The sequence below is a fragment of the Dermacentor silvarum genome, chromosome 10 (genome assembly GCF_013339745.2).
Source record: "Dermacentor silvarum isolate Dsil-2018 chromosome 10, BIME_Dsil_1.4, whole genome shotgun sequence".
NCBI lineage: Eukaryota > Metazoa > Arthropoda > Arachnida > Ixodida > Ixodidae > Dermacentor > Dermacentor silvarum.
The window spans coordinates 39,937,969-39,948,874 of NC_051163.1; the positions used below are offsets into that span (position 1 = coordinate 39,937,969).

General features: G+C 48.5%; 1 pseudogene; it reads right to left on the reverse strand.

Annotated features, from left to right (window-relative positions):
- Positions 1 to 6,350: 6,350 nt before the first annotated feature.
- On the reverse strand, positions 6,351 to 10,590 carry LOC119431470 (uncharacterized; annotated as a pseudogene).
- Positions 10,591 to 10,906: the final 316 nt, after the last annotated feature.

Here is a 10,906-nt window from a genome sequence, read left to right on the forward strand (position 1 = left end):
TCGGTGAATTTTTTTGTCCAGCAGCCTACTTCAGCAATAGAACGTTAAGGCCAGGATGGTGAAGCTTATTTCGGGCAAACACAGCGGTAGAGCGCAATGATCTTGTGCTTCTGCTTGGCACTTGGCTTGTGCACTGCTTTGCAGCATCGTTTGGCGAAGCATGAGATTTCAAGATGAAACGAGAGAGAGAGATTGAATATTGGAAACTGATATGAATGCGCACGGAGGCAAATGTAATAAATCTAACAAAGAAGAACAAACGAGCGCACTTGCACGTACGTGTGCATACCGCCATTGACCTGATTAACATACACCTTCAGTCACTCACGTTCTTAGTGACGCACACCGAAGCTTGCCAGAACTATCTCACTTTCGCGGTGACCTCCGCTTTCACTCCCTTGTACTCACGCACACTCGCAGGTTAAAACTGAGTTTGCGCACGAGCCGTTTCAGCAACTGTGAAGTCAGTATCGCGTAACATTTTATTTATTGATACTGTCGATCCTAGTCGGGGATCATAACAGGAAGAGCATGTACTATCGACCCAAGAAGTTTACGGACCAAGGGATCTGACAAAATCTCCGCATCCTCAAAACGCAGCCTGGTATTCCCATTACCAGCATCTACTGGTATATGCGAACAACATTGTGATGCACGGTTTTATTGGCTACTTTTAATGGCTGCTCGGATACTTGGTGTTTTCTGAGATGCCGTGGTCTGTCAACTTTTTTGGTCGATAATACATATAGTTTACCTCAACACATAACATGTCAACTTGTAGAAATGTGATTACACAAGGAGAGAATGAACATAGCTAATCAGTAGGGTATTCTTAACAGATAACATGTCAATGTGTACAAATGCAATTGCACAAACAGATATGCAATGAACGCAGAAAATCAGTATGTTAATCGGAAATACCAGTGTTGTGCAGTAGAACGCGAAGCGCACCGGTGAGACTAGACTCGCGTTAGAACGTAGAGATGGGGCAGTCAAGTTTGGAATGTTCACGCTATAAGAACCAAGGAGATTCCGTAGATTAGTAAAAAGAGCTTGCCATTATTTGATGAAGCTTGTGTGTATGGGGATAACTTTGCCCACTACACGATTCCTTGGCGACTACCGTATCTATTCGGTGTCTAGAGGGGCCTCAAAATACTAGTGACATGAAACTGTCGACTTGTAATTCTTCTTTGTTGTAACTACAGACACTTGTAAACATTGGAACAGAATGCCGGCGAGCGTCAATACGCCATAAATGAGTTAGTACAAAAGTTGATTCTACAAATTGCGGGCCGCTTATCTTTCGTAGGTGCTTTCGGTTATTGGCTGGTCGGTTCCTCTAATCATATGTCGAGCATCGGCATTGGTGGATGAACCATTCTAGCGTAGAAGCGTAAGAACATTCTGTGAATATGGGTCTAGTTTTGTTTTCGGTATCGAAGAAGGTCCATGCGACGTGACGTATGGCAGATTGGCTCGTTTCGTTGCTGAGATCATTGCGGCCCCCACACGAAGTCTCGTGTCCAGTACGTAACAAAATATATCTTACGAGAGATGACTTAGCTGGCCTGAGAGCTGGACGAGGTCATGAAATTTTGTTCCGTTTGATAACGTCACGCCGATACTGGTGTTGCGAGCGCGAGCTTTTTAAACGAACTTTAATATCTATCTAAAGTGCATGTTTCCCAAGCCTTCTTCGGTTCTAAGGAACATTTTTTGTTCATGTGCGAGAAGCGTGTGCAAGTGTTCCTAAAACTTCGGAAATGAGTGTCTGTACTCGCTTAGTAGTATCATAATCAAAACTTATAATTTATATTCGATAAGAAAATACGACAAAGGAAAAAAAAATCGGCAAGCATGAATTTAGTGCGTATGACCATCTATGTTCCAACAACTGGTGTCTCGCAAAGCGGAAGCCCCAACACCTTAGAAATCACGAGGATGCCAAAAAAAATGAAATTCATTTACTTGGCTTTCGACAGCAAAGTGTTACACAGCGGGAGAGAGAGTGAGAGAGAAAGAAAGCACTTTATTTGCACCCGTCAGAGAGTATAGGTGATCGGGGCAAGACGCAGCTCCCCCTTTCACCGTCTACCTCCCACCTAGACGTCGGCCGGAATCAGTTGGCTTCCGGCGGAGGCCTGGGCTTGACAGATGGCTTGTTTTGGGGCTTGTTCTTCCTGGCTATGGAGGAAGGATTTCCATGACTCTTTGTTTCCATGTAGACCATGTAGACCGTTTAAAAAAAACGCTAAACGGTCTACATAGCGGGAACTAATTATTTCGACCAAGTGCATAGACAATGAATCCGGTCGTTGCATTTAAAAAAAACGTTGCAAAAACAATGAGTACCTGATTGCTATAGTAGGTGGCAACCTAATTAAATGTTACATGACGGCTGTCTAACTCAAGAAGCATTTGCATAGATGCGCGAGTCAATTAGGTTCGCTTCAGTGACGTCAAGCGTTTTTGCCTGTTTAAAGCGACTGTTCTCTCCGTACAAATCTGTGTCACTGGTTTCAGGAAGAAACTTGAACGTCTCGGCCAATGTTATGATCAATCCTGAAGGTAATAGTTTAGATTGAAACAACGAGGCTTTAACTCGACAACGTTAAGGTCCCCGTGTCGCAGAAATTGCGGTGTCGGTATCGGCGTCGGCGCCCTTGTCCGCATGAGAAAAATCATCCCGAACCCACGCAGGCCGTCCGCGTGGCGCATAGGTGTTACTGAAATAATCGAATTTCTCAAAGTAAAATGCGCGAGAAAATTCCTCAACTACGACTTACACAGAACCTACAGACATGATAGCGTCGGATTGTAATTTGAATACACGAGAAAACATATTTCTGATATGCGCAAACTCAAACACAAACCCTTTTCCCGGTGCCGTTCGAGGTCTGTCTTCATGCGAATGGCACGCCCCGCGCGGGGTAAAAAAAAAAAAAAAAAAAAAATAACAAACAGAATGCTCGCCTTGGTGCATAGCATTCGCCGCCAGCGTTTGCAGGTAAACATTGTGGTTACGTAAGCTGCAGTTGCCAGGAAGCGTGATAAGCAGTCAGGTATCTTAATGCTATCGCATTCCATTTAAGAGTGCACTCTTAAATGGAAGCTTATGCGCGCTCGAAGTTTTGATTTCCTAAGCATCTATATTTATTACAGCGGACCTGTTATACGCTAGGAGTTCGCGTTAGCAATGGTTGTGTATATGGAGCTGTGGTTAAGGACTCTTGTCGGGGAACGTCGTAGAAAAGGGTGAGGAACGCGCTAGGAACGCCACTGGTCGTGGACGCCGAACCAGTTCTTTCAGAGCCGGACATTGTATAGCCATCGTCTAAGTGTTAAAAAATACCCCATTGGGCTACACGGAGCCGGCACCAAAGCATCTTTCCCGAGAACGTGGCCAAGGGGTCGGTTTACCATGTTGCAGCCAAATTCGACATAGAAAATCCCCATTATAGCTAAACACCAATATAGCAAACCCCACCAGAGCGCCAGCTTCGCTGGACTTCCCTCTTCACCGGGTGGAAGGTCTCGTAGTTTTTAACAGCGAAGCTGTTTAAGTTATTCTTAAAACCATGCTCGTCGACCGAAAAAACATCGCTGAGCGATGAGTCACAGGTGGTTGCCTAGCAATCACCTCGCGGAGTGGCGTGTGCTTCGCCTCATTCCGTGCCGTGCACAATGTCGGGATAGGGGGGAATGCCAACGGCTCTCTGCCTCGGCACGCCGAACCGCGCGTTTGGCGAATGCCTGCCCATCAACCGCGGTCCGGTACAAACTCGAGGAAACAATAGACAACCACGTGTGCACTCGGAAAGCATTTATTACGACTGCAACACTTCGAGCAGGCCAGCTAGCTATAGTTGACATCACTAGGGGTTCCCTCGAAGAGAATAATACACTACGTAAAGAAGGGCTTCCGATTTATCAACTGGGGAATACGGGCGCGGTTGACTAACCACGTGCGGTTAGTCAACATGCGGTTAGTCAGTCAATATAAGAACGCGGTTGACTAACCACGTGCGGAAATACGGGAGCGGCAGTGGAGACTTCCGCTATCGCCGCTTGCTCGGGATCAAAAAGAGACCCGGGCGATGTCAGCGGGATCTCACGTGACCCACCCGGTGGCGCTGATAGCGCTTGCGATTCCCGTGCGCCACCCGCGGAAGGAAAGTTTCCCCTCTCCCAACTCTCCCTGGCGCGCATGCGTCTGACGCGACGTTCGCTGCGCGTGCGGTGGTCATGGGACCCGAGGATACCCACAACATGTTGCCTTGACATGGGACGTTAAGCAGAAAGGAGAGCATGCGCGTGGCTCGCACAATGCTCGGGAGAGGGAAAGAGAAAAAATGGAAGACGCTTAAGCTTCGCCTTTAAGAGTGGAACGCGATAGCGTTATCGGGCCCCGTTAGCATCGCATTTTTGTTTCAATGGGCTTCACCGCAACACAGAACGTGGGAAAGCCACCTTACAAAGACCGAGCTTACACCGATGCCCTTAAGATCGGCTTCACTTTTAAACAAAAGTGCGTTGCGGGGAATACGTTTTTCCAGGGCCAATATATGCCGTCTTATATTAAAATGTGAAGGCCCTAGCATCTTTTTCATTATTTTAATAATTGTTTGCTATTGCCCGACGCGCGCGCGTGTCCGAAACGCATTAGGCAGGCGAAGTCCCAATTTTACCTGCCGTAGAGAGCCTGTATACATGCAAAACAGCACTTGCATGTAGGCTCCCTAACCTGCCGATGATGCGAGCACCATCTGGATAACATTTTTGCAAGTAAATTACCCGAGCGCATAGTGTTGCTATGGCAGAAGTGCTGGAAAAGGGGTTTGTGTTTGAGTTTCCTCGTGACAGAATTATCTTTTCTCGTACATTCAAATTACAATCCGACTCCAGCATGTCTGTAGGTTGTGGCTAAGATTTGCTTTACGATTTTTCGAACAGATTTCACTGTGAGAAATTCAATTTTTGTCCACTGAAACCGTGCAACAGGTGGAGGGCCTGCGCGGTCGAAGTGGTTCGGGATGATTTTCTCCTACGCTTACACCTTGCGCCACGCGGAGGGCCTGCGCGGTCATGGTGGCTAGGGATGATTTTTAGTACCACGGACGCCGACATTCACGCCGACGCCGGCAACGATGCCGGATTTTCTGCGACACGGAGCCCTTAACGCTGTCGCGTTAAAATGAAAGCGAGAGAGAGAGAAATAAATTGTACCAGCACCAACGAGGCAACGCTCAGAGCTGCTGCCGACGCCGCCCACGTTTCCGCATTTCCCCGCGTTCGCGCCGAACGCGCGCGGTGTCCGTGACTGCAGTAGGCGCCTCTGGCGGCTCGGCAGCTTTCGGCGAAAGTCCCTATGTATTAGCAGGAAAGCTAGGGACTTTCGTTTTGACCAGCCACGCACCGACAAGTGTGGTGGCGCAGCTAGTCCATGACGTCACCGGCGACATAAAGCTCGGAGCCGCCGCGACGGCTGCAGAACTCCCGTTGACTCTGTGGCGAGTACATGTAGCCTTGACATGGGACGACCAAAGAAGATACGGACACCCGAAGAAGAAGCCGCTCATCTTGAAGCGCGTCGCGCGGTCAAGCGAGAATCTGCGCGTCGGCCGCGAGCCGATTCGGAATACCGTGCCTAGTAGGACTTATCATTTCTTAGCGAAACTTAGCCAAGCCGAGTAAAACCTGGAAGAGGCTAAGTCAATCACCAGCTCCGCTGTTTACTACAGCCTGGCACCACTACTGAAAGCTGCCACGTTTATTTATTTATTTATAATTTTATTTATTTGGTTAACAATACATGACTGTTTATAATGCTTGGTGCAGAAGGTGACATTAGCTGGTCACCGTTTGCCCCTCTCAATATCAGAGCAAAGTCAATAAGCTGTGAGGGGACTGTAGCGGGCTCGCATCTCACTCGGAGGCCAAGGGAAGGCGCAGCGCGTTTTTTGCGCGTGAAGACTCTGTTGTGTTGCTATGTTGTCACCGACTATAATGTCACATTATTATCGAAACGTCTGCAAGTGGTCACTTTCCAGAAGAGTCAAGAAATGTAAAAGTTAGCCACCCGAAATGCCGGAGCGCAAAAAATGCATAATTGTTTTTTCGCGCACCAGTTCGTTCAGATGACTTAGTCATATACATGAACACTCGCTCGTAAATATTACTGGCTGCGATAGAGCGAACAGGCAGCATTCCAACAAGCAAAAGAATGACCGTTTATTTCACAGTGCACTTATATAGACAGGGATCACCTGATCTGTAACAAAAGGAATGCGCGCACTGGGTGCGCACTGATATGCGACGTCACGCTATAACACTTCTTCCCCCTTAGATTAACTTCGAAAGTCACTGGGTTGGTATCTGTTCGGGGGATGTCGCACACGGGCACTACGACGAAGAATTGGCAGCTCGGCTGTAGGTGCAGGGTCTGGCTGGTTCGAAGAGCCGGGGGCAGCTGTTCCGGGCGGGGGCGATTCATGTACCGGAAGCTGCTGATTTGCAGACTCTTTCGCGCCTGGAATCCCGAGAGGTGGCACGGCGACTGGCCCACTAGACATCGGAGCAGACGGATGAGCTGTGTCTTCCGAGGCTGTAGGAGCAGTTTGTACTGGCGGAAAGCTTGAGGAGCCCGAGCTTGCGTAGCGGGCTCTGATGTGGTCCACATGCGTAAATCGCACAGCCTGCGACACTTTCACCAGATAGGTAACGGGACTAACAACTTGCGTCACGACACCATCGTCCCACGACACGCTTTCACCTCGCACAGTTTTCACCCACACAGCGTCCCCCACAGAGAAACATCGAGGAACCCCACGCGACACATCATGGGTTTCTTTCATGCGCTGTTGCTGCTCCCGCATGGAACGCGTAAAATCTGGTTTAAGCAAAGAGAGCTTCACCCGTGGTTGTCTTTTCAAAAACAATTCTGCCGGGGTCTGGCCAGTGGTACTGTGTGGAGTATTCCGATAACTCATAAGATAGCTGTCCAAACACTCCAGGAAGGAATGCTTCTTGTGGCTAAGTCTGTCATGTAAGACCTGCTTCAACAGAGCTTGTTTGGTTGTCTGCACTAAACGCTCGGCCGCTCCGTTAGAAGCGGCATGATACGGCGGCGTCTTAACATGCCTTACACCATTCACACTCAAGAACGTTGAGAACTCTTCTGAAATGAATCGCGGTCCATTATCAGTCACCAGTACCTCGGGTAGACCGTAAGCTGCAAACACACAACGTAACTTTTCAATGGTTTTGTTAGTAGTAGTGGATGACACAGGCCAGACCTCGATCCATTTCGAGAACACGTCGACGAGGACTAACAACGCCTGGGAGCCCTTTACAGCATAGTCCACGTGCACGCGTTGCCAGGGTCTTGTGGGATAATTCCATGGCTGCAAGGGAACAGGTGAAGCCGCGTTCTGAACGGCCTGACACACCCGACACTGTCGAACGTAGCTCTCAATCGAAAGGTCGAGACCCGGCCACCAAACAAAGCTTCTTGCGAGCGCTTTCATGCGGCTAGCTCCCGGGTGGTCTTCATGCAATTGATGCAAAACTATTAGCCGAAGCTTATATCAGGTATGATCACCCGTGATCCCCATGTTATGCATTCTTGCTCTACTGATAGCTCATCGCGACGTGAATAAAATGGTCTCAACTCTTCGGAGCACTGCGAAGGCCAGCCATTTAGAATGAAGTGTGTCACGCGAGATAAGGTGGGATCACGTCTGGTAGCTTTAGCCACGTCATCAGATTTTAGTGGCATGCTGTCAAAAAGCAAGAGACTCGGGAGGCTCGTCGGCCGCTACAATACGCCGTGGTAGCCTGGACAGAGCATCAGCCACTTCAACGTTTCTTCCTTTTCGATATTTTAGTTTATACCTATATGCTGCCACCGTCATTGCCCATCTTTGCATTCGAGCTGCCGCAAGGGTAGGCACAGATTTGTCTTGGCCTAATATTCCGAGCAGTGGCTGATGGTCTGTGTAAAGAGTGAACTCTCTTCCATACAAGTAGCGGTGAAATTTTTTTTAGCCCAAACATCAGTGCTAATGCTTCCCGCTCACCCTGAGCATAGTTCTCAGCTGATGCAAGTGTTCTAGACGCAAACGCCACTGGCCTCTCTTGTCCCTCTGCAGTCTCATGAAAAAGAACAGCACCCAAACCATAGGACGAAGCATCACATGACAGAGCAATTGGTTTCGCTACGTCGTAAAAGGTGAGCACAGTACTCTTCACAAGCAACTGCTTCGTAGCAGCAAAAGCTTCGCTACACTCCCGTGTCCACGACCACTTTTCGCCCTTGCGCAACAGACGATACAATGGTTCTGCCACGCAGGCAATGTTGCTTAAAAACTTTGCGTAAAAGTTTAACATGCCTAGATAAGCCTTTAGCTCTGTTTGACAAGTGGGCTCTGGCGCTTCCGTGACCGCTTTTATCTTTTCTTCCGTGGGATAGATACCGTCAGCGCACACAGTGTGACCTAGATAAGTCACGGTGTCCTGAAAAAAACGACACTTTTCTTCTTTCAGAGTCACGTTGTAATCATTAAGCCGCCGCAGAACTAGTTCCAACGTCTTTTGGCAGTCGGTGAAATTTTCCAGACACAATGACGTCATCTATGTAGCAACCTACGTGCGGTATGCCCTTGAGCACCTCATCCATGAATGACTGAAAAATGACTGGCGCGCTGGCTACACCAAACGGCAACCGCTGGAACTCGAAAAGTCCCATGTGCGTGTTAATGGTTAGCAGTGGTCGGGACTCGGTAGCGAGCGGAATCTGCTGATACGCGGCTGAAAGATCCAGCACACAAAACACCTTGCCACCCGCTATTGCAGAGTACAAGTCTTCCGGACGAGGCAATGGGTAGTGGTCGGTCTTTAGCGCGGGATTTATTGTTACTTTGTAGTCCCCGCACAATCTCAGCGAGCCATCTTTTTTCTGAATCACAAGCACTGGCGTTGCCCAATCGCTTTGCATCACGCGGCGTATAACTCCGCTTTTTTGCAGCCTTTCGAGCTCCTTTTCTACGTTATCTCGTAGCGCATATGGAACGTTTCTGGCCTTGCCAAAGACTGGCGTACAGTTCTGTTTAAGAACTATCCTTGCTTGGTAGTTCTTTACTACTCCGGGTTGCTTAAAAAACACCACTGGGAACTTTTGTTTCACTGCTTCCACCTTGCTAGCGTCGCTTACATTTACGGACAACACACTTTTCCAGTCAAGCCCTAGCATCTCGAGCCAATTTCGCCCCATCAGCAGTGGAAGCTGTTGGCCGTGATCTTTGACAATGATAACTGGCAGTCGTAAAGACTGCTTTCCTGTCGTAATGATAACGTTGCATTGCCCCTTCACTGGAATGGGTTCCCCAGTGTATGTTCTTAGGATGACTCGCGATGGCTCGCACTTGACATGAGGAAATGCGTTCAGCCTAACACTCTCAGGAATTAGGGTTACAGCAGCTCCCGTGTCAATCTGCATGCAGATGTCTTTCCCTTCTACGTTTACTTGCACTTCGTATCCAGAACGAACTGTGTTAATAACATGGTACACATCTAATTCAGAGTCACTATCAGAGCAGTCCACCACGTTCGCAGTTTTTAGTTCTCTGCACTTGCTGGGACACATCTTCTGTAAATGGCCGATTTGTGAACAGCTGTGACACTGGACATTCTTATACCAACAAACACTAGCGGCATGCGCCTTGCCACATCTTTCGCAGATTCGCTTGACGTCCTTGAATTTCCGAAGCTTCAATTTCTTTTCAGTTCCCTGAACTCTTATCGCCATGGCATGCAGCGTCGCTTCCTTGCCTTCTGCATGTAGTAACGCTGTTTGTCGCGCAGCCTGCTCCCGGTCCAAGGCTATCTTGCACGCCTTTTCAAAGGTTAAACTGTCTTCAGCAAACAAGGCGAGTGGCGTTTCTTCGCGTCTTATGCCTGCCACTAATATGTCTCGCAGTGCGTCTTGCAGGAACAGACCGAAATCGCACTTCCTTGCTAAATGCTTTAAGGCCACTATGAAATCCTCGACGCTTTCTTGTTCCTCTTGTGCTCGCTTGTTAAATTTGCAGTGCTCGGCGATGACAGAACAGCTTGGGCTATAGTGCTTCGTCAACAGCACTGTCACTTCTTCGAAGGATTTGTCCCCAGGAACGGCGGGTACTACCAAATTTTTGAGCACCTCCTACGTTCGTGGTCCTATCACGCTCAGAAATACGGCCAGCTTCTTTTCCTCTTTCATATCGTTTGCAGTGACGAAATGCTCAAAGCGTTCTAAATAGGATTCAAAATTCTGATCCTTCTCGTCGTACTCGTCTAGCTTCCCCAGTCGCGCCATTTCCAGTGAAGTGACTGTATACTTATCGGTTCGCTCTCCCGATGACTGCGTTGACTCGTTGCTGTGGTACCGACGATTTCAACCGTTCCGGGCCAGGGCTGCCGCCGCCTTCCTTTCCGTGGCTGTCGACCGCCGACTGTCTATGATACTGCTTCAGCACTGAGCTAGTGGAAGCGGGCATATCCCATCCTCGTCGCCAGTGCGATAGAGCGAACAGGCAGCATTCCAACAAGCAAAAGAATGACTGTTTATTTCACAGTGCACTTATATAGACAGGGATCACCTGATCTGTAACAAACGGAATGCGCGCACTGGGTGCGCACTGATATGCGACGTTACGCTATAACACTGGCTGAACAAGTAAATCAGCGCAATGAAAAACACATAGAAAGGGAGACATAGACAAGCGCATTGATTGCGCTAATTTAGTTGTCGAGCTATGCATAACGAACGTAGCCCAACAATAAATTCTTCTAGAATACGTCCACTTCTAGGTTGACGCGGATATCGGCTTTCATGAAAATTCTTGCTCTATTAGAGGGTTTCTTT